Consider the following 20,589-nt stretch of genomic DNA (forward strand, 5'->3'; position numbering starts at 1 on the left):
GATGTAATTCTTGGGATCATTTGACTAGCTGAGGCAGTAATTATAACCAGCTTTATTACCAGATTTATGTCTCGCTGAAAAGCAGTTTTCTTCCTTGGACAATATGTGCCTGAGTCTTTGCTGAATTTCACTCATGACAATAACCAATACATGTTTCCCACTTAATGGTCTAGGATATTGAAAAATAATGTCAATTAATCATGAGGAGAAGTGTAGTATATTAGTAAAAGAACTGTCCCCAGAGTCAGGAAGATACATGTTCAAGTCTCACTGCTGTAGCAAATTGGCTATACAATCCTAGTCAAGTCACTTTCTGTCTCATTGCTGTGAGCCAGAGGTTCCCAAACTTATTTAGCATACCACCCCTTTATCCAAGAAATTACTCAGTGTCCTCCTGAAAAATCTACTTTCCTTAACTCTTTGATAGTTTTTTTTTTTTGAAATTTGCATCATTTTAGCAAGATATAAAGTATTTTTTAAAGGGATACATTTTAAATTTAATAATTTATTGTAAATTTGTTTCTTTTTTCCTGCGTTGAAATTTTGATGACACAATTATGTAACGGTAGAGTACCATATTGTAAACAAGTCATTACAAGCACATACACCTGTCAATGTATGTTGGGCTTCCTGACAAAACAACCACCAGCCATCACCTGCTTTTTATTTTAATATATAATTTATTTATTTATTTTTCAGTTCTCAACATTTACTTACACTAGAATTTGAATTCAAAGTTTTCTCCCCATCTCTCCCCACACCCCACCACAGGACAGCATGCACCCCATCCAACCCTTCTTCCAGTATGTCCTCCCTTCTACTATATAATTATTGTTTCTCTTTTACCCAGGAAGACCTGGGAGTCTTCCCCTCTCAGTTTGAATTTTTTTTTTTTATTAAAGGGCCCATCCCTTGAGTAACTTAAAGAAATCTATTCACTGTATAGGTGTATGTCACTCAAAGTAAGATTGTGATAAGACCTTGGTATGAAAAGACCAGGGTCTCACATTGCATCCTGGGTCACATGTCCAGTCTTCCTGCTGAATAACGTCACTGGACCCAGATGGCTCAGAAGAAGAAAGTGAGGTTGGTGACCTTGCACAACCCTCCCTCACTCAAATCAAAGTCAGCTTCAAGTCATGTCATCATCTTGATGTCATAGTCCTCTTAGAGAATGAAGGACAAACACAAGCCTCTATTCCATTACCCACCCTTCTTCCACCTCCCTTCCCTTCTATTTTCCTGTAGGGCAAAATAGATTTTTATACTCCATTGCCTGTATATCTTAATTTCCAGTTCCATGCTAAAACAATTTTTAACAATCATTATTAAAGCTTTGAGTCTCATGTTCTCTCCCTCTCTCCCCATCCACTCTCATTGAGAAAACAAGCAAATTCAGTATAAGTCACACATGTGTGACAATTCAAAGCACTTCCATAATAGTTATGTTGTAAAAAGTTAACTGCATTTCCTTCTCTCCTATCCTGCCCTCAATTTATTCCATTATCTCCCTTGACCTGTCCTCCCACAATAGTGTTTGCTTCTGATTATTCTTTCCCCCAATTGGCTGTCCCTTCTATTATCTTCCCTCTCCTGTCCCCTTGCTGCTTGCCTTCCTGCAGGGTAAAATAGATTTCCATATCCAAATGAGTGTGTGTTATTCCTCCTTAAGCCAAATTCCATGAGAGTAAGGCTTGCTTACTTCCTTTCGTCTCCCCCTCTTCCCCTCCATTGTAAAAACTCTTTATTCCTTCTTTTATGTGAAATTATTTGCTATATTCTACCACTCCCTTTCTCTACTCCAAGTACATTCCACTCAACAGGAAATTTTAATTTTTTTAGGTATTCTCCCTTGATATTCAGCTAACCTTGTGTCCTCTACCTGTGTGTGTATGTATGTATGTATGACTATATCTATACATATATACATACGTACACACATAGATATATATACACACGTGCACTCTATATGTACATGCATACATGTGTATATACACATGTGTGTATATACACACACATAAACATACATGCACACATACACCCACGTACATTTGAATTCCCACACGTATATAAAATATACACATATACATATTCATACACAATAAATATTTATGCACACATGCATGTACACACATATGCACATGAATATTCCTCCTAACGACCCTAATACTGTAAAAGGTCTCATGAATTAGAAATAAGATGTTTCCATGTCAGAATGCAAACAGTTCAACTTTAATGAATTTCTTATGGTTTTTCTTTCCTGTTTACCTTTTAAAGTTTTTCTTGATTCTTGTATTTGAAAATTAAATGTTCTATTCAGCTCCGATCTTTACATCAAGAATGCTTGGAAATCCTCTATTTCATTGAAATTCCGTTTTTCCCCTGAAGTATTATACTCAGTTTTGCTGGGTAGGTGATTCTTGGTTTTAATCCTACCTCATTTGAGCTCTCAAATATCATATCCCAATTCCTTCAGTCCCTTAGTGTAGAAGCTGATAAATCCTGTGTTATCCTGATTTTATTTCCACAGTATTTAAATTGTTTCTCTCTAGCTACTTATAATATTTTCTCCTTGACCTCAGAAGTCAGGAATTTAGCTACAATAATTCTAGGAGTTTTGCTTGTGGGGTCTCTTTCAGGGGGTTATCCCTGAATTATTTCTACTTCTATTTTACTCTCTGATTCTAAAATATCAGGAAAGTTTTCTTTGATGATTTCTTGGAAAATGATGTCTTGACTCTTTTTTTTAAATCATGGTTTTCAGGTAGATCAATAAGTTTTAAATTATCTCTCCTGAATCTTTTTTCCAGGTCAGTTGTTTTTCCAGTGAGGTATTTCACACTGTCTCCTATTTTTTCATTCTTTTGGTTTTGTTTTATAATTTCTTGATTTCTCATGAAGTCGTTAGTTTCCGTTTGCTCCATTCCAATTTTTAAGGAACAATTTTCTTCAGTGAGCTTTTGGATCTCTTTTTTAATTTGGCCAGTTCTACTTTTTAAAGCATTTTTTTCCTCTTTGGCTTTTTGGACCTCTTTTGTCATTTGAGTTAGTCTATTTTTTTAAGATGTTATTTTCTTCAGTATTTCTTTGAGTCTCCTTTAGTAAGCTGTTGACTCTCTTTTCATGATTTTCTTGCATTGCTCTCATTTCTCTTCCCTATCTTTCCTCCTCCTCTCTCACTGATTTTCAAAATCTTTTTGAGCTCTTCCTTGGACTGAGACCACAGCATATATTTTTTTGGAGGCTTTGGGTGTAGAATCTTTGACTTTGAGGTCTGCCTATTCTCCTCTGTTCTTCCTCATCTGAAAAGATTGAAGAAAATACTTTTTCACCCAGAAAGTAACCTGCTATAGTCTTACTTTTTCCCCTTTATTGGACATTTTCCCAACCAGGTACTTGACTTTTGACTCCTTTGTTAAGTGGAGTGTATACTACCCTGGGTTCAGAGGTTTTGTGCAGCTGTTCTCTGAAATATCTCTAGGGACCTGTAAGTTCTCATTTCCTCCAAGGTGGCACAATCAAGGGAGACAAGTTTACTCCTCTCCTGGCCCGTGCTCTGGTCTGTGAGCAACCATAAGGAATCTTTTCTGCCCTGGAACTTTGAGTAGGGTTCCCTCTCCATAGCCATTCTTGACATAAAGCCTCCACACAAACATTCTTTATGTAAAGATCAGAGCTGAATAGAACATTTAACTTTCAAATGCAAGAATCAAGAAAACCTCAAAAAGTAAACAGGAGAGAGAAAACAGTAGCTTCACCAGGTCAGTGTTCTTCCTCACCTTAGGACTGCCACTCAGGACTGAGACCCACATTAGCTGCTGGATTCCTCCAAGCTTTGTCTATTAGGGGCTCCAAAGATGAACCTCCTGCTACAGTGGCTGCTGCTGCTCTGACACTGTGACCACTTCACATTCCTTATGTACATATAATTATTTTAAAAGCATTTATTCTATAAGGTCCTTATGAATGTCTTCTCTTATATTTCCTGCAATATATTGAATATGTCAGATGTTAATAAATATTGAATTTAACTGAATAGATCTTTGGTACTAGTTGTAACCTAGGAAGAACTTCTTTTAAGATAGCTTTAAGGAAAATTCAGCTCTTCATGAGAAGGGACAGTTACATTTTTGGTTATGTATCTCCAAATGCCTAGGGTAACTCCTGGGATCTCCTATGTATTTTATAACTCCTGGATATTGTTGACAATTTCTTTGCTGTTCCATGAGCTACAGAATTAGCTGATGGTGTCAGGGTGTGGACACAAGTCTTCTAGACCTGGCATGCTCCCATTACGACTTTTTTAAAAGTTAGTTTATTTATTTTTAGTTTTCAACATTCATTTCCACAAGATTTTGAGTTCCAAATTTTCTCCCCATCTCTCCTTTTCCTTTTCATGATTTTCTTGCATCACCGTTATATCTCTTCCCAACGTTCATCTATCTCTTTTACTTGATTTTCACAATTGTTTTTGAGCTCTTCCACGGCCTGAGATAGTTGTATATTTATTTTGGAAGTTTTGGATGCAGAAGCCTTGACTTTTAGGTCTTCCTCTGATGGCATGCATTGTTCTTCTTCATCTGAAAGGATGGAAGATAATACCTGTTCACCAATAAAGTAGCCTTCTATTGTCTTATTTTTTTTTCTCTTTTTTGGGCATTTTCCTAGCCAGGTACTTGACTTTTCAGTCCTTTGTCATGAGGAGTGTATACTTTGGGGACCTGTAAATTCTCAGTTCCTCCAAGGTGGCACAGTCAAAAAAGAGGAGTTTACTCCTCTCCTGGTCTATGCTCTAGTTGGGGAGCTAAAAAAGCTTTTCTGCCCAAGATCTGAAATTAGAATGCCCTTTTCACTAGTTCCACCATGCCAGTACTCTTCCTCATCCCAGGGCTGCCACTCCAGGCTGAGATCCAGATCAGTGGCTCAATTCCCCAAAATCTTTAAGCTGAGGGCTCCAAAAAAATGGGCACTACTGCTGTTTCTTCTGCCTCTTGGGGCTGGGGCTAGGGGATGACCCTGCTCCCTTCTCACCTAGGTGAAAAAGGTTTCTCCCTGAGCTTTGAAGCTGTCTTTGGTGTTTGTGGGTTGAGGGATCTGGGAACTGCAACTTCTCCCTGTGATTCTGCCACTGAAGCCAGTTCCTGTCCTGTTCCTGCCCTTGTTGAATGGCCATGGCTGGGCTGTGCTCTGTGGACTGGGCTCTGCTCTGCACCCCATGTGATAGACCCATCTGCTCCATTCGAATCTTAAAGGAATTATTTTCTTCAGTGAGCTTTTGGATCTCCTTTTCCATCTTGTCAATTGTACTTTTTAAGACATTCTTCTCCTCAATGACTTTTTGAATCCCTTTTGTCATTAGGGTTAGTCTATTTTTTAAGTGTTATATTCGTCAGCATTTTTGGGGGTGTGTTTTAGCAAGCAGTTGGTTCATTTTTCATGATTTTCTCACACCACTCTCATTTCTCTTCCCGATTTTTTAATCTACTTCTCTTACTTGATTTTCAAATTCCTTTTTGAGCTCTTCTGTGGCCTGAGATAATTTCATATTTTGTTCAAGCCTTTGAATAGAGGAACATTGATTTGTTTTTCCTGCTGTTTGCATATTTTGGTCTTCCTTGTCCCCAAAGTAAGATTCTATAGTTTGATTTTTTTTTCTGGTTTTTCCTCGTTTCCCAGGACAGTTACTTGACTTCTGACTCTTTCTCGAGGTAATTCTCTGCTTCCAGTGGGTGTGAGTGGAGTTTACCATCAGCTACTCTATCCCTCCACAATCCATAGGCCTAGTGCTCCAAAAATAGTGGCTGCAGCTGTCCCTGCTGCTGCTGTGTCTGCAGAGGGTTTCTCTGCCCCCTCCTCACTCAGTCCCCTTGGGGCTGGTGCCAGATCACTCCGATATTCTGCACCAAATGCACAGTCTTTTCCCACCGATCTTTCATATTGTCCTCATCATTTTGGGGTCGTGAGGTCTGGACACTGCGACTGGTGCCCAAGATTCAGTCCCCCTGAGTCTTACTTAGGTCTGGTCTGTGCCAGCATGGCACACACTGGATTGTGCTCTGCTTTCAGAATGGCGTGATAAACACTTCCTGGTGACCCTCCAGGCTGCCTTGGGCTGGAGATTTGCTTCAATCCATCATTTTGTGCAGATCTGGAATTTGTTTAGAGTCATTTTTTACAGATGTGTGGCTGGGTCTAGAGGAAGTGCTCTACAAAGTCAGTGCTGTTACTCTACCATCTTGGCTCTTCTCCCCTTAGATTTTCTTTTTTTTTTTTTTTTTGAGAATTCATAAAACTTTTATTTAAAGTAGAATAGGCATATTTCAGTGTGTACCTATATGTGCATATCTATCTATCTAAACATACATATCATTTATCTGTTAATGTTGTTCAGCTGTTTTCAATTATGTCTGACTCTTCATGACCCCATGGGGAATTTTCTTGGGAAAGTTACTGGGGTGGTTTGCCATTTTATTCTCCAGCTCATTTTACAGATAAGAAAACTGAGCAAACAGGGTTAAATGATTTGCCCAAGGGTCACCCAGCTAGTAAGGGTCTGAGGTAACATTTAAACTAAGGTCTTCCTGAGGCCTGGTGCTCCATCCACAGCACCACCTAGCAGTTCATCCTGTTAACACTAGTTTTTAAAGAATATACTTTTTATGCCATGTTCTATGTCTCATTATATATTTACAAGGAATTCTACATACATAAGAAACTACTATACTTGTCCAGTCCTCAGCTTCTACAAACCACATTAATTGCAAAAAACTCAGTAAATTGATTCCATCAATTTTCCACCTTGAAAAACATCTTGTCCAACCTCAGTATAGAAATCATCCTGAAGGAAAAAAACTCAAAATAATTTTTTTACACTTTTATCTTAGTCACGTTGCATAGAAGAATTAAAATGAATGGGTGAAATCATAAAACAATTCAAAACATAATACAAAAGAAAATGATTTGCTTCATTCTGCTACTGAATGCCATACTTCTTTTCATGAATGTGAAAGGCATTTTGCCTTAAAAGATCATTGGGAATTATTTAAGTCCTTGCATTACAATGAAGTACTAAGTCTACCAGAAAAATTCCTCACACACTGTGGTTGTTGCTGTGTACAAAATTCTCCTGGTTCTGCTCCTTTCACTCAGCATCAGTTCATATAATTCTTTCCAGGCCTCTCTGAAGTCTTCCTGTTCATCATTTTTTCTAGCACAACAGTATTCCATTACATTCATGTACCACAATTTATTGAGTCATTCCCCAATTGATGGGCAACACCTTGATTTCCAGTTTTTGGCCACCACAAAGAGAGCTGCTATAAATGTTTTTGTACATGTGAGACCCTTTTTCATTTTTATGATCTCTTGAGGATACAATCCTAGCAGCAGTGTTTCTGGGTCAAAGGATATGCACATTTTTGTAGCCCTTTGGGCATAGTTCCAAATTATTCTCCAGAATGACTGAATCACCTCACAGCTCCACCAACAATGAAATAGTGTTCCAACTTTCCCACATCTTCTCCAACATTTATCATCTTCCTGTTTTGTCATGTTAGCCAATCTGGTAGGTGTGATGGGGTATCTCAGAGTTGTTTTGATTTGCATTTCTCTAATCAATAGTGATTTAGCATTTTTTCACATGACTATAGGTAACTTTAATTTCTTCCTCTGAAAACTGCCTGTTTATATTCTTTGACTATTGATCAATTGGGGAATGACTTGTATTCTTGTCCATTTGACTCAGTTCTCCATTCATTTTAGAAATGAGACCTTTATCACAGACACTCATTGTAAAAATTCTTTCCCAGTTTTCTGCTTCCTTCCTAACCTTGGTTACATTGGGCTTGGTTCTGAAAAACATTTCAGTTCAATGTAACCAAAATTATCCATTTTGCACTTCATAAGGTTTTCTGTCTCTTGTTTAGTCAAAAATTCTTCTCTTCTCCATAAATCTGAAAAATGCACTATTCCTTGATCCACTAATTTGTTTATAGTATCATTCTTTATACTTAGATCATGAATGCGTTTGCATTTTATTAATATGTAAGGTGTCAGACATTGGTCTATGCCCAGTTTCCACAACACTGTCTTTCAGTTTTCCCAGTAATTTTTTATCCCTGAAGCTGGGGTCCTTGTGTTTATCAAACAGTAGACTGCTATATTCAGTGACTACTGTGTGTTGAGTACCTAACCTATTCCACTGGTCTACACTTCTGTTTCTTAGCCAGTACCAAGTGGCTTTGATAATTGCTGCTTTATCGTACAATTTGAGATCTGGTAGAGCTAGGTCACCTTCCATAGCATTTTTTTCATTAGTTTCCTTGATATTCTGGTGTTGGGGTATAAGCTCACTTTTCACGTGGACAGTCTTGGGCAGGTAAAAGTGGGGACCTCTAAACCTCAGAGTTCTCACGAGGCCCCGCAGGGAACAGCTGGGGATTGAGGTGTGAAACACGGGCTATCTCGTGCATTTCCACCTCTCCTCAAAGGGAAACTTGATGGGGAGAGCATCCCACCCTTGAGATTGGTCTGTGGTCTGAGCACACCTGTTGTTAATTAGCTAGGGGCTGAGAGCACTCACGGTATTCAAGTGCAAACTAAGTGGCTGGGAGAGCTTAAGTAGGGACAGAAAAGCCTGAAGGTCCTCTTCTTGCGGCGGGGCCCTTAGAGGGAAGAGGGTCCCTCCCCTCTTCTACTCCCATCCTCTTGCTGTATGATCCTTGCCCCTGGGGAGGAGGAGGGTTCCTTTCTCCTGGGGAAGAATTTCGCCCTGCATGTGGATACATAACTAAGACCCTGAATAAAGCCTCACCCTTGTTTGACTCTGGAAAGTTTCTTCTCTCAATACGTTTATCTGGATGGCCACCGAAGACCTGGACAAAAGATAAGAAGACTCGGGTAGCTCATCGGCCTCTAGGTCAAACATTCTGGACCTTTTGGTTTTCCAGATGAATTTTGATATTATTTTTTCTAGCTGTAGAAAATAAATTATCTGATAGTGTGATTGGTATGGCACAGAATAAGTAAATGAATTTAGGTTGAATTGCCATTTTCATTATATTGTTTCAGCTTATCCATGAGCAACTGAAGTTTTTCCACTTACTTAGATCTGGCTTTATTTGTGCGAAACATGTTTTGTAATTTTGTCCATATAGTCCCAGGGTTTGTTTTGACAGGTAGACTCCCAGATATTTTATAGTGTCTACTGTAGCTTTAAATGGGGTTTCTCTTTTTGTCTCTTGCTGTTGGGCTTCTATTATATTGAAATGCAGAAGATTTGTGTGGGTTTATTTTGCAATCTGCACCTTTGCCAAAGCTGTTTATTATTTCAAGTAGTTTTTTACTTGAATATATGGGATTCTCTAAGTTCATCATATCACCTGCAAAGAGTGATAACTTAGTTTCTTCTTCACCTATTCTAATTTCTTCAACTTCTTTATCTTGTCTAATTGCTACAGCTAATATTTCTAGTACCATATTGAATAATAGTGTTGATAATGGACATTCTTGTGTCATCCCTGATCTTACTGGAAATGCATTTAGCTTCTCTCCATTGCATATAATGCTTGCTGAGGTTTTGGATAGATACTGGTTATTTTGTTATAGAAAGTTTAATTTATTCCTATACTCTCCACTGTTTTCAACAGGACTGGGTGTTGCATTTTGGCAAATGCTTTTTCTTCATCTATTGAGATAATCATGTGATTTCTGTTAGTTTTGTTGTTGATATGATCAATAATGTCACTAGTTTTCCTAATATTGAAGCAGCCCTGCATGCCTGGTATAAATCCTACCTTATCCTAATGTATTATTCTTGCTATATATAAGTTGCTGTGTTCTTTTTGCTAAAATCTTATTTAAAATTTTTGCATCTTTATTCACTAGAGAAATTGGTCTATAATTTTCTTTCTCTGTTTTGGCTTTTCGTGGTTTAGGTATAAAACCATATTTGTATCATAAAAAATTTCACCGGACTCCTTCTTCCTCAATTTTACCAAATAGTCTGTATAGCTTTGGAATTAACTCTTCTTTAAATGTTTGATAGAATTCACTTGTAGATCCATCTGACCCTGGAGATTTTTCTCAGGGAGCTAATTAGTGGCTTGTTCAATTTCTTTTTCTGAGATGGGGTTATTAAAGTATTCAACTTCCTCTTCTGTTAATCTGGGCAATTTATATTTTTTAAAATAATCATCATTCTCATTTAGATTGTCGAATTTATGAGCATACAGTTGGACAATGTCTTTCTAATTATTGTTTTAGTTTCCTGCTCATTGGAAGTGAGTTCACCCTTTTCAGTTTTGATATTGGTAATTTGGTTTTCTTCTTTCTTTTTTTAAATCAAATTGACTAAAAGTTTATCAATTTTATTGTTTTTTTCCATAAAACCAACTCTTGGTTTTATTTATCAATCCAGTAGCTTTCTTAACTTCAGTTTTAATAACCTCTCCTTTGGTTTTTAGTATTTCTAATTTGGTATTTACTTGGGGATTTTCAATTTGTTCTTTTTTGAGCTTTTTTAGCTGTGTGCCCAATTCATTGATCTCCTCTCTCTCTATTTTATTCATGTAGGCATTCAAAGATATAAAGCTTCCCCTAGGAACTGCTTTTGCAGTATCACATAAGATTTGGTAGGTTTTCTCATTTTTTGTCATTCTCTTGAATGAAATTGCTGATTTTTTCATGATTTATTTTATAACTCATTCATTAGGATTAGATTATTGAGTTTCCAATTAATTTTTGATCTGTCTTTCCATGGCCTTTTATTGCATATAATTTTTATTGCATTATGATCTGAGAAGGATACATTGACTATCTCTGCCTTTCTGCACTAGACTGTGAGATTTCTATGCCCTAGTACACGGTCAATTTTTGTATATTTTTATATATTGTATATATTTTGAGACAAAGGTATATTCCCTTTCACCCCTTTTCAGTTTTCTCAACAGATCTATCATATCTGCCTTATGCAGAGTTTTATTCACTTCCCTAACTTGTTTCTTGTTTATTTTAAGGTTAGATTTATCAAGTTCAGAGAGGGGGAGGTTGAGGTCCCCCACTGGTATAGTCTTGCTATTTATTTCTTTCTGTAATTCCCTTGACTTCTGGTCTAAGTATTTGGATGCTATATCACTTGGAACATATATGTTTAGTAATGATATTCCTTCATTAGTTATAGTGTCTTTTAGCAGGATATAGTTTCTTTCCTTATCTCTTTTGATTAGTTCCATTTATGCTTTTGCTTTGTGAGGGATTAGGATTGCTAACCCTGCTTTTTTTGCATCAGATGAAGTACAATATATTCTGCTCCACCTTTTTACCTTTACACTGCATATCCTCCCCCATTTCAAATGTGTTTCTAGTAAACAACATATTGTTGGATTATTGTCTTTAATCCATTCTGCTATCCATTTTAGTTTTATGAGAGAGTTTATCCTATTCACATTTACAGTTATGATTACTATCTGAGTCTTACCCTGCATTCTCTTTCCCACCATTTATGGTTTTATTTCTCCCTTCTCCATTCCCCTCGTTAAAGACTTTTAATTTTTTACCACCACCTCCAGCAGTCTTCCCTTCCTTCTTTCATCCCTCTTCTCTCTTACTCCCCTTTACACTTACTACTTCTTCCCTCACTTTTAGCTTTCCCTCCCCTTTAATCCCCCTTCCCATTCTATTGCCTATAGAGCTAGTTAGACTTAAATACTTAATTAAGTTTGCTATTCCCTCCTTGAACCATATCAGATGAGAGTACCCCTCAAACAATGCTCATCTTCCTCCCCTGTTTGTCTGTACTGTAATATAATTTTGTACCTCTTCTTGTGATGTATTTTACCATTTTCTGCCTCCTCCTTTTCACATCTCCTGTTACAATCCCTTCTCACCCTTAAATTCCATTTTATCATCACATCATTTACCTTATACTTATTCCCTCTATCTTTGTTTATCCCTTTTATATTTCATAATAAATACACAATTCTCGAGATTAAAAAGTGTCATCTTTCCTTATTAGGATGTGAACAGTTGGCCCATATTGAGTAACAAGTTATTTTTTCCCCTGTTTACCTTTTTATGCCTCTCTTGAGACATGTGTGAAGATTGAATTTTCTATTGAGTTCTGGCCTTTTTATCAGCAAGGTTTGGAAATCCCTTATTTCATTGAATGTCCACCTCCTTGCCTGAAATTTTATGCTTAACTTTCCTGGGTAATTGATTCTTGGTTGTAGTCTCAATTCCTTTGCCTTAAGGAATATCATATTCCAATTCCCTCCATCTTTTAATGTAGATCCTCATTGTAGATGCTGTGTGATCCTTACTGTAGCTGCTCAATATTTGCAAGGTTTCTGTCTGGCTGCCTGTAATATTTTCTCCTTCGCTTGATAGTTCTGCAATTTGGCAATAATATTCCTTGGTCGTTTTAGTTTTGGATCCCTGTCAGGAGGTGAAAGGCGGATTCTTTTGATGACTATTTTGCCCTTTAGATCTTTGTCCTCTGAGTAGTTTTCCTTGATGGTTTCGTGGAAGATATTGTCTAGGCTCGTTTTTTCCTCATGGTTTTCTGGTAGGCCAATAATTCTTAGATTTTGTCTCCTGGATCTATTTTCCAGGTCAGTTGTTTTTTCCAATTAGATATTTTTCATTTCTTCTATCTTTTCATTCTTTAGATTTTTTTTGACTGATTCTTGATATCTAAAGGAGTCATTAGGTTCTACTTGCCCAATTCTAATTTTTATCACGTTCTTTTCTTCCCTTAACTTTTGGATCTGCTTTCCATCTGTCCAATTATTCCTTTTAAGTAATTGTTTTCTCCAGTTAGTTTTTGTACTTCCTTTTCTGTTTGTCCAATTTTCCCTATTAGGTTTTGTGTTTTCTTTTCCATTTGTCCAGTTTTCCTTTTTAAGAAGCTCCTCTCTCCAGTGAATTCTTTTTTCACACTTTTAAAATCATTGACCAGTTTTTCTCCTATTTCTCTAATGTGGTTTTTAAAATTCTTCTTCAGCTCTTCTAAGAGTGCTCTTTGCACTTGCAAAGAGTCCTTTCTGAAGTTTTAGATGGGAGTATAGTCTCAATGCTGTCGTTTTTGGTATCCATGTTTTGGTCCTTGACCCCATAAAAAGATTCTGTGGTCTTTTCTTTTCTGCTTTGATTCTTAGTCGTGATGAGGAGGCTTTCTGTGTTGTGGCCTCTGGTTCTTTCAGCAAGAAGCTAAGGAACCTGGTGTTTCCCCGGGTTTGTTCTGGAGCTAGCTTGTTAAATATGGAGTAGGGGTGGTCTGGCCAAGGGAGGTCTCCTGTGCTGAGCTAGAGCATAGGGAGGCTCAGCACTTGGTTATCCTAGCTGCCTTATTGTCTTCCTATTTCCTCTGGGGTGCTGACCCACACCTGGGGTCTTGGTATTGGTAGTTGCCAGCTTCCTAACCCCTGGGGCTCCAGATCTCCTCCTGGTTCCCTGGGGTGGGGTTGTCTGGGACAGCTCCAGTCCTGCACTTGTCTCCTTCTGCCACAGTCAGAGGGATTCTCCTTAACGACTTTCCTATCCTCACTTGCTATGAGACTGTTTGCCCCTTCTGTTGATCCCACTCATCCTGGATTTTTCTTGTGAAGTATTTTGTGGTTCTTTCAAGGTCAACAACGGAAGGAGAGAGAACATTTACCTATCACTCCACCATTTTGACTCCCAGAAGTTCAATTAGGTTACTTATATGCATATAATCTGTGGGCTGATAGTATCAGGAGCAGCTGCTGCAGATACCTGTGCCTCTACAGCTCTCATTTGCTCAGTTCTGCTGGACTCATATCCTGTGCTGATATGCCCAAGATTCCACAGTGTAAGCTGCTGCCTCAGACTGCCTGGGGCTTACTGCTTGTCCCTGCTGTGGTGGGGATATGCTGTGCTGGGCACTGTCTGTTCCTCCACCCCCTGGGACAGAACCTTCCTGTTGACCTTCCAATCTGTCCTGGGCTGAGAGTCTGCCGCAGTCTGTCTCCTATTGGGTTCTGCTCCTCCAAAATTTGGTCAGATTTTCTTTTTAGAAGTATCTGAAGGAGTTTATCTAAGGGATTAGGTGAGTAGTTGCTCTCACTCCACCATCTTGGCTCTGCTCTTTCCCTCCAGATTTTCAAAGGAAAAAAAAGTGATTATTTCTGATAACGTTTTTTCTAGTCCAATCCTTCCTTTTTTGCAACTCTCTATATATTTAGTATTACAAGAGTCAGGAAAGTACTTTCATTAAATTCCTAAAAATTTCATTTACCTCCTAACAACTACAAACAGTCCCAAAGTAAAATAGTATAGTAGCCACCATATTAGCATTCAGGGTGGGTTGCTATCACAGGTTCTTTGATTTGCTTTTCCAAAGGAAAGACCACTTCAGAGAGGTAAACAATCTGACTTTAACTGCAGATATGTAGAAAGAAGTGATTATACAAGAAGAAATCCAAGAGATAGGACTCCAATTGTCTCAACAGAATAATATAACCACCTATATTCACCAACAGAGTGAGAGAGCACCAAAACTTGAGTAGTCAGGGGGATTTTAACAAATGGCTACCAGGGAATTTTGTCCAGGGAATCAAATGGTCCTTCTCATTAGCAAGTCCCCAAATACAAGTGCCAACCTCTCAGTATATATAGTTTTCAAGCAATAGGCATAGAGCCAAAAAGCATTACAACCCAAGTGATTCAGCACAGCTTTGAATTCCCAAGGTTATCTTTCAGATGTTTACAATTTGACATGAACCTTCAAGGAAACAGCAAAAAAAAATCTCACTTTTCTTATACTTACGAATAGACTGCTACAAAAACTGTTACTCTCCAACTCCTTGGAGATCATGATGCAGAGATCATATAACTACTTCTCAGATACATTATATTAGGCATTCCTTTCTTGTGTGGATTGAACTCCTTTTCTGTTGTGGTCTTTTTCAATCCTCAAATTCTTTTTCTGTTATTCTATGTAACTAATTAATACATTCAATTGTGAGCTGCTAAAGATGTATTTTTCTTTCTTATTGAATTTCTAGTTTTTAGCATGGTGCATGGAACATAATAATCATTTAATAATGCTTTCTATTTTAAAGGTTCTGAGCTACACTAGTCCTGCTTTGCCCATTTTGGGGTTAAGTACTCTGAATGAAATAGATTCAATATTTGCAAAATTCTATAGTTTTTATCCATAATATTAAGGTTCATCTTCACTATAAAAAAGAATAAACCATGGAGAAATGAATTTGATGTATTCTCTCCTGTGTGAGAGGACTATCTCTGGAACATTTAGAAATGAAACCGCAGTATAATATTTGTATGACAAGTCAGAATTTAAGTTAAATTTATCACATAAGGATGTATGATTGAGTCAAAATTTACCCAATTTGAGAAGTTAGGCTTTGATGAAACCATGGAGTTAGGGGATAGTTTATAGTCTAGTTTGACTGGAATGTACAGATTGCAAAAATACCAGTGACAGATAATGCTAGGAAAGGTGGGAGTTGTCAAATTAGAAATTTATTGAAAGACAGACTTAAGAGTTTTATTCAATTCTATCTTGTAAACAAAGGAGAGTCACTGAAGCTTTTCAAGAAGGGGAGAGATATTGTCAGACTTGTGCCTTAGGAAGTTTATTTTGACAGTTGCATAGTTGATGGCTTAAAGAGGAAAGTGATTCGAAACACACAAATTAATTAGAAAGCTTATGTCCAAGTCTAGGCAAGAGATCACGAAGGTCTCAACCTGATTTTAACTCTGTGGAGATATATTGAATTTGACTTGCATATAGGTTAGAAAGGAAGAATTTCTGAATATCTAATAGGTAGTTGGTGTATGAAAGAGATTATAGATGAATACAAAGATTTGTGAGTAATCTTTGTAGAGATGATAGAAGCCAACAAATTTCCAAGATTGTGAGAAAAGAGAAGAGGGCTGACAGTACACAGAGTAAAACACGTTTTAAGTATGTAGAAAATGGATGGTTCACCGAGGAAGATAAAAAAAGAGCAGTGGACTGCTGGGAACCAAGAGAGAACATAATTGTGAAATCATGAAAGAGATAATGTGGTGAATCAAAAGAGCAGCAAATTTGAATTCATAAGACATATTTCAGTACTGGCTCTGATTTTAGTAGTTGTGTGATCATGGTAAGTTACTTAATTTCTCTATGTCTTAGTGTTCTCACTGGTACCATGATTACATTAGCATTGCATGCTCTTGTGAAGATCAAATAATTACTAGAATTACCTCACACTTTTTTCTATCCACTTTCTAGAGGGTGTTTTCCAAGTCTTGGTAGCTTAAAAGCTACTTAAGCTTTAGTATCTTAAAACTCTGTTGAGACATTTGGAATATTTTGCACATCATTCACGAATGTCTTTTTTTTCCCTAGAAGTTCTTTGCATCTCTCATGTGTTCATGATCTATTCCAGTTTTACTTATTTGAGGCAGTGCAGCATAGTAGAAAGAAAATTGATAAAGTCAGAGGACCAGGTCTCTGACGATGACTACTTATTTGACCATGGGCAAGGTATTTAAACTTTTAGGGCCGAATTTTCTCATCTGTAAAATTAGGTGAATGGATTAAATATTTAAGATTCCTTCCACTTCTAAATCTATGATCCTATTTATGTATTATCTTGTATCTGAAGTCATGAGATGCTAAGTTCTAGAAGAAATAGACTGTGTATCATTTGTCTTTGCATGTTCTATAATCTTGTAATGCATCACTCTGTAAACTATATTCATTAAAAAGTTGTTTCTTGAATTGAACAATTAACACATCAATTAATTAGTGCCATGTGTGCGTTGCTCTTGTCAACACTAATAATTTCTGTGGACTTAATTCTCCTCCATTTATTAGTCATTGATGTTAATTTGATTCATTCACATAACACAGATTAAAGTAATTTAGCTTTATAGCACTTTAAAGTTTACAAAGCATTTTCCTCACAATAACTTCATGTATGCAGACAAAGTAAGCAGTAACAGCATTTAAGAGATGGGAAGCTCAGAAAGGAGAAGTGATACACAGGTAGAAAGTCTCCTTAATCAAAGTTCTATGTGATCTCCATTGTATTGCATGTGTCTGAGCAACTACTATGAATGTGTGTTCATGGGAGTAACATAGTAGGTATGGTTCTTGTCTTCAAGAAATTGATAGTCTAAGAAAGGTGACAAGAGTTAAATGCATGAAGAAATCAAGTCTACTTTACAAAGTAACACAATAGGAAAGACAGAAACAAGGCACTATGAATAGCCATAATAATAATTGTAGTAACTCACAATTATATTAAAATATAAAGCATTACATATATTTTTCTACACTACAGCCTTGTGAAGTAGATAGGCAATGTCTGCATTTGTATCTCTATTTCAGTTTCAAGAAAACTGAAATTCAGGGAGGTTCAAAGATTTGTTCTGTGTTACACAACTAGTGAGAATCAGATAAAATGGGAATAAGGGCCTTTTGGTCCTATGGGTATTGCTTGTAATTAATCACAATAAATGGTACATCAGACATATTAGATAGAGACAGAAGAGAAAGTTAGGTAGATGTGATATATATATCTACATCTTCATCTATGTCTATGTATTTATTTCTATATTGATGTCATCTACATCTTATCTATAATTCTATCCACACCTCTTTATATGTGTATATATGTATATATAATATATACATATATATATGTATTTCTAACTGTGTCATCTATCTATATGTATATCCCTCTGTATCTTCTAAATCCCATAATCTCATTTTTGATGCAAAAATTAGTATTTTTAAAATGAACATAATTAAGTCATAGGACCTCTCTTAAAAGTGAGTAACTATTCTTCATATGAAAATCTCAAATTATACATTAGGTAATGTGCATGTTATTTCTTACACTAGGAGATTAGTTCCTGCTGAGCTTCTCCCCTGACACAAATAGCATTATTTCTATAAGGTAGTAGTAGAAGAGTCACAATGTTCTTTTTTCCTTTGTGGGAAAGGAAATCAGTGAATTAAGAATATGTTTCTTTCCATTCTGAATGCATAACAAATTGCTAGTCACTGTGCACAGACAAGGGGAAGAACTTGTATTCAGGTTTTTGCCACCTGCTTAATCTTGTGTGGTTCCTAATGGTTTACAGAAAGGGGTTGGTCAGGATCATGAAAGATATGACCACGGCCATTCTTTCAGTAACATTAGTGTATTTTCACCTAACAAAGGCTGCTTTTTTAATTCTCACTCATGATTTGGGAACTTAGCTACCTTTAATATTTTAATGCAGCCTTCTGGGGAGAGGAAGCTTGTCTGTAGAGGTCAAGAAATATCATTCTGACTGAGGAAGGAAAAAAAAGCAACCTGTATTTCCTGAACAATGATCAGTAAGAGTAAATTAGAAACATTTTGTAAATACTTGCTGATAATTGATTCATTTTCTTTCTTTTTTAACCATAGTAGCTATAAAACATTGGTAAGCAGGTAGGGATACCAAAACACAACCCTAAAGAAACAAAAGAAGTAGGAAGGATTAAGTGGGCACAAGCAATCAATTAAACCATGTTCGTACTAAAGCAGCAGGTGCCTCTTTTAATTCTGCCTCAAATGATAGACATGCACATTTTTCAGGAGTGTTTTTTAACAGCTGGTGGTTACACATATCAGCTCCAAGAATGTTCAAGCTAAAATTAAAGTTTTAGTGTTTTTAACTACAATTTTATTTGCTTTATTTAAGTAGATTTTTTTCCCCCAAACCCAGTCCTAACTTTCACATTTATATTTAGGTAAGCTTTAACTTAAATTTAATTTTCCATTAAGGAAGAAGAAAAATATGTGCACACACATATTATATACATATATGTTTATCTTTTATATGTGTACATGTATGTGTGTGTACACACATATGTGTATGTGTATATATATATATATATATATGTGTGTGTGTGTGTGTGTGTGTGTACATATGCAATCTATCATTAGATATTAGGAAGTAGCAACTTTTTCCAAGTACTTTTCTACCCTAAATTGGTTTCTCATGATTTAGTTTCTAAGCCTAAATTGCAAATCTATGAGTTCAGGAATAACATAAACATATCAAAACCATATTCTTGAAACTTCTTCTGGACTCTTTATAAGTAAAAGAACTTTCTTTCAAAAAGAAAAGAAAACACCATTATTTTTGGAGTAATAGAGAATTTTTAATTTCTATTGTGAAAATGGCCACAGTGAAAAATCTTCATTTATTTCCATCTTTCATAGCAGATGGTCATGACAGGAATGAGCATCCGGAGGTGAAAATAAATAGGGAGACTTGCAATCTGTAATATTTTCCTAATGGCATCTCTAAAATAGCTATGTTAGAAGTAGAAGGCAGTAAAGCTCATTCAAGCAGAAATAACATTCCTGTGTACCTTTTCACTAGCCCTGGTTGAACTGCCAGTTATCTTGAGGTGTATCTACTTTAATTCTCTCTGATTAAAACAATTTTTTACAACCTGTTTTATAGTCATTTAAAAAAATATAATGAGGTACACTTAAAAACCAGATTAACTACAATAACTGTATCAGAAATGAGAATCAGTGCTTAAGAGTGAACACAATAATTTGTTGATTACTTCAAGAAAGAACATAAATTCCCTTTTTACCTGTGACACTAATGTTGGTTGGGCATCATCATGTCAAGTTTGTTTATTCTGTAAAGCTTTTGTCAGTACTATACAGACTTCTGGTTTCACATGACTACTGCAGTTAATTGTCAGTTGGAGCATTCTGCTTCAGACAGGTAATTAAATGTTTCCTTTGGGGCAGTTGGGTGGTACAGTGAATAGAGCACCAGTGCATGAGTCAGGAGGACCTGAGTTCAAATCTCACCTGAGACAGTTGACCCTCACTAGCTGTGTGATCTTGGGCAAGTCACTTAACCCCAATTGCCTCATCCTGGGTCTTCTCCAGTCATCCCGATGAATATCTAGTTACTGGATTCAGATGGCTCTGGAGGAGAAGTGAGACTGGTGACCTGCACAGCCCTCCCTCACTCAAAACAAAATCAAATGCAAGTCATGTCATCATTTCTCTGATGACATGGTCTTCTTTGGCAAAGAAGGACAAACACACAAATGGCTCCTCTAAACCATACTGGAGGTGAAGTACAATGAATAAGTTATTTCTTTTATGTGGCAGCAATTTCTCCTTTCCCTTTTCTACTGGATGCAGTTGTTTGAATAAATTCTCAATAGTTAATAAAACAATAAAATAGAACATGACAAGAGAACTTTATTGAAGGAAACGGATTTTGCTGTAAGTTGAATGGAAATAAAAGGAAATTTATATGTTCCTCAGCTATACATGGCACCTTAAAAAAAAACTGACCATGTATTGAAATATTAAGACCTCAGTGAAATATAAACCATCAGAAGTAATAAATATATAATTTGCTAATCATGAGAAAATAAAAATTACATTCGATAATGGAACCTTGATGAAAGGATTTAAAAGTAATTTGAGTCCAATAGTATAGTTCTAAAAACTTATGAATTAAAGAATAATAGAAAGAATAGATAATCTCATCAAGGAAAATAATAAATATGAGGTAGAAGATCATAACTTATGAGAT

Source organism: Notamacropus eugenii, chromosome 4 (assembly GCF_028372415.1).
Source record: "Notamacropus eugenii isolate mMacEug1 chromosome 4, mMacEug1.pri_v2, whole genome shotgun sequence".
Taxonomy (NCBI): Eukaryota; Metazoa; Chordata; class Mammalia; order Diprotodontia; family Macropodidae; genus Notamacropus; species Notamacropus eugenii.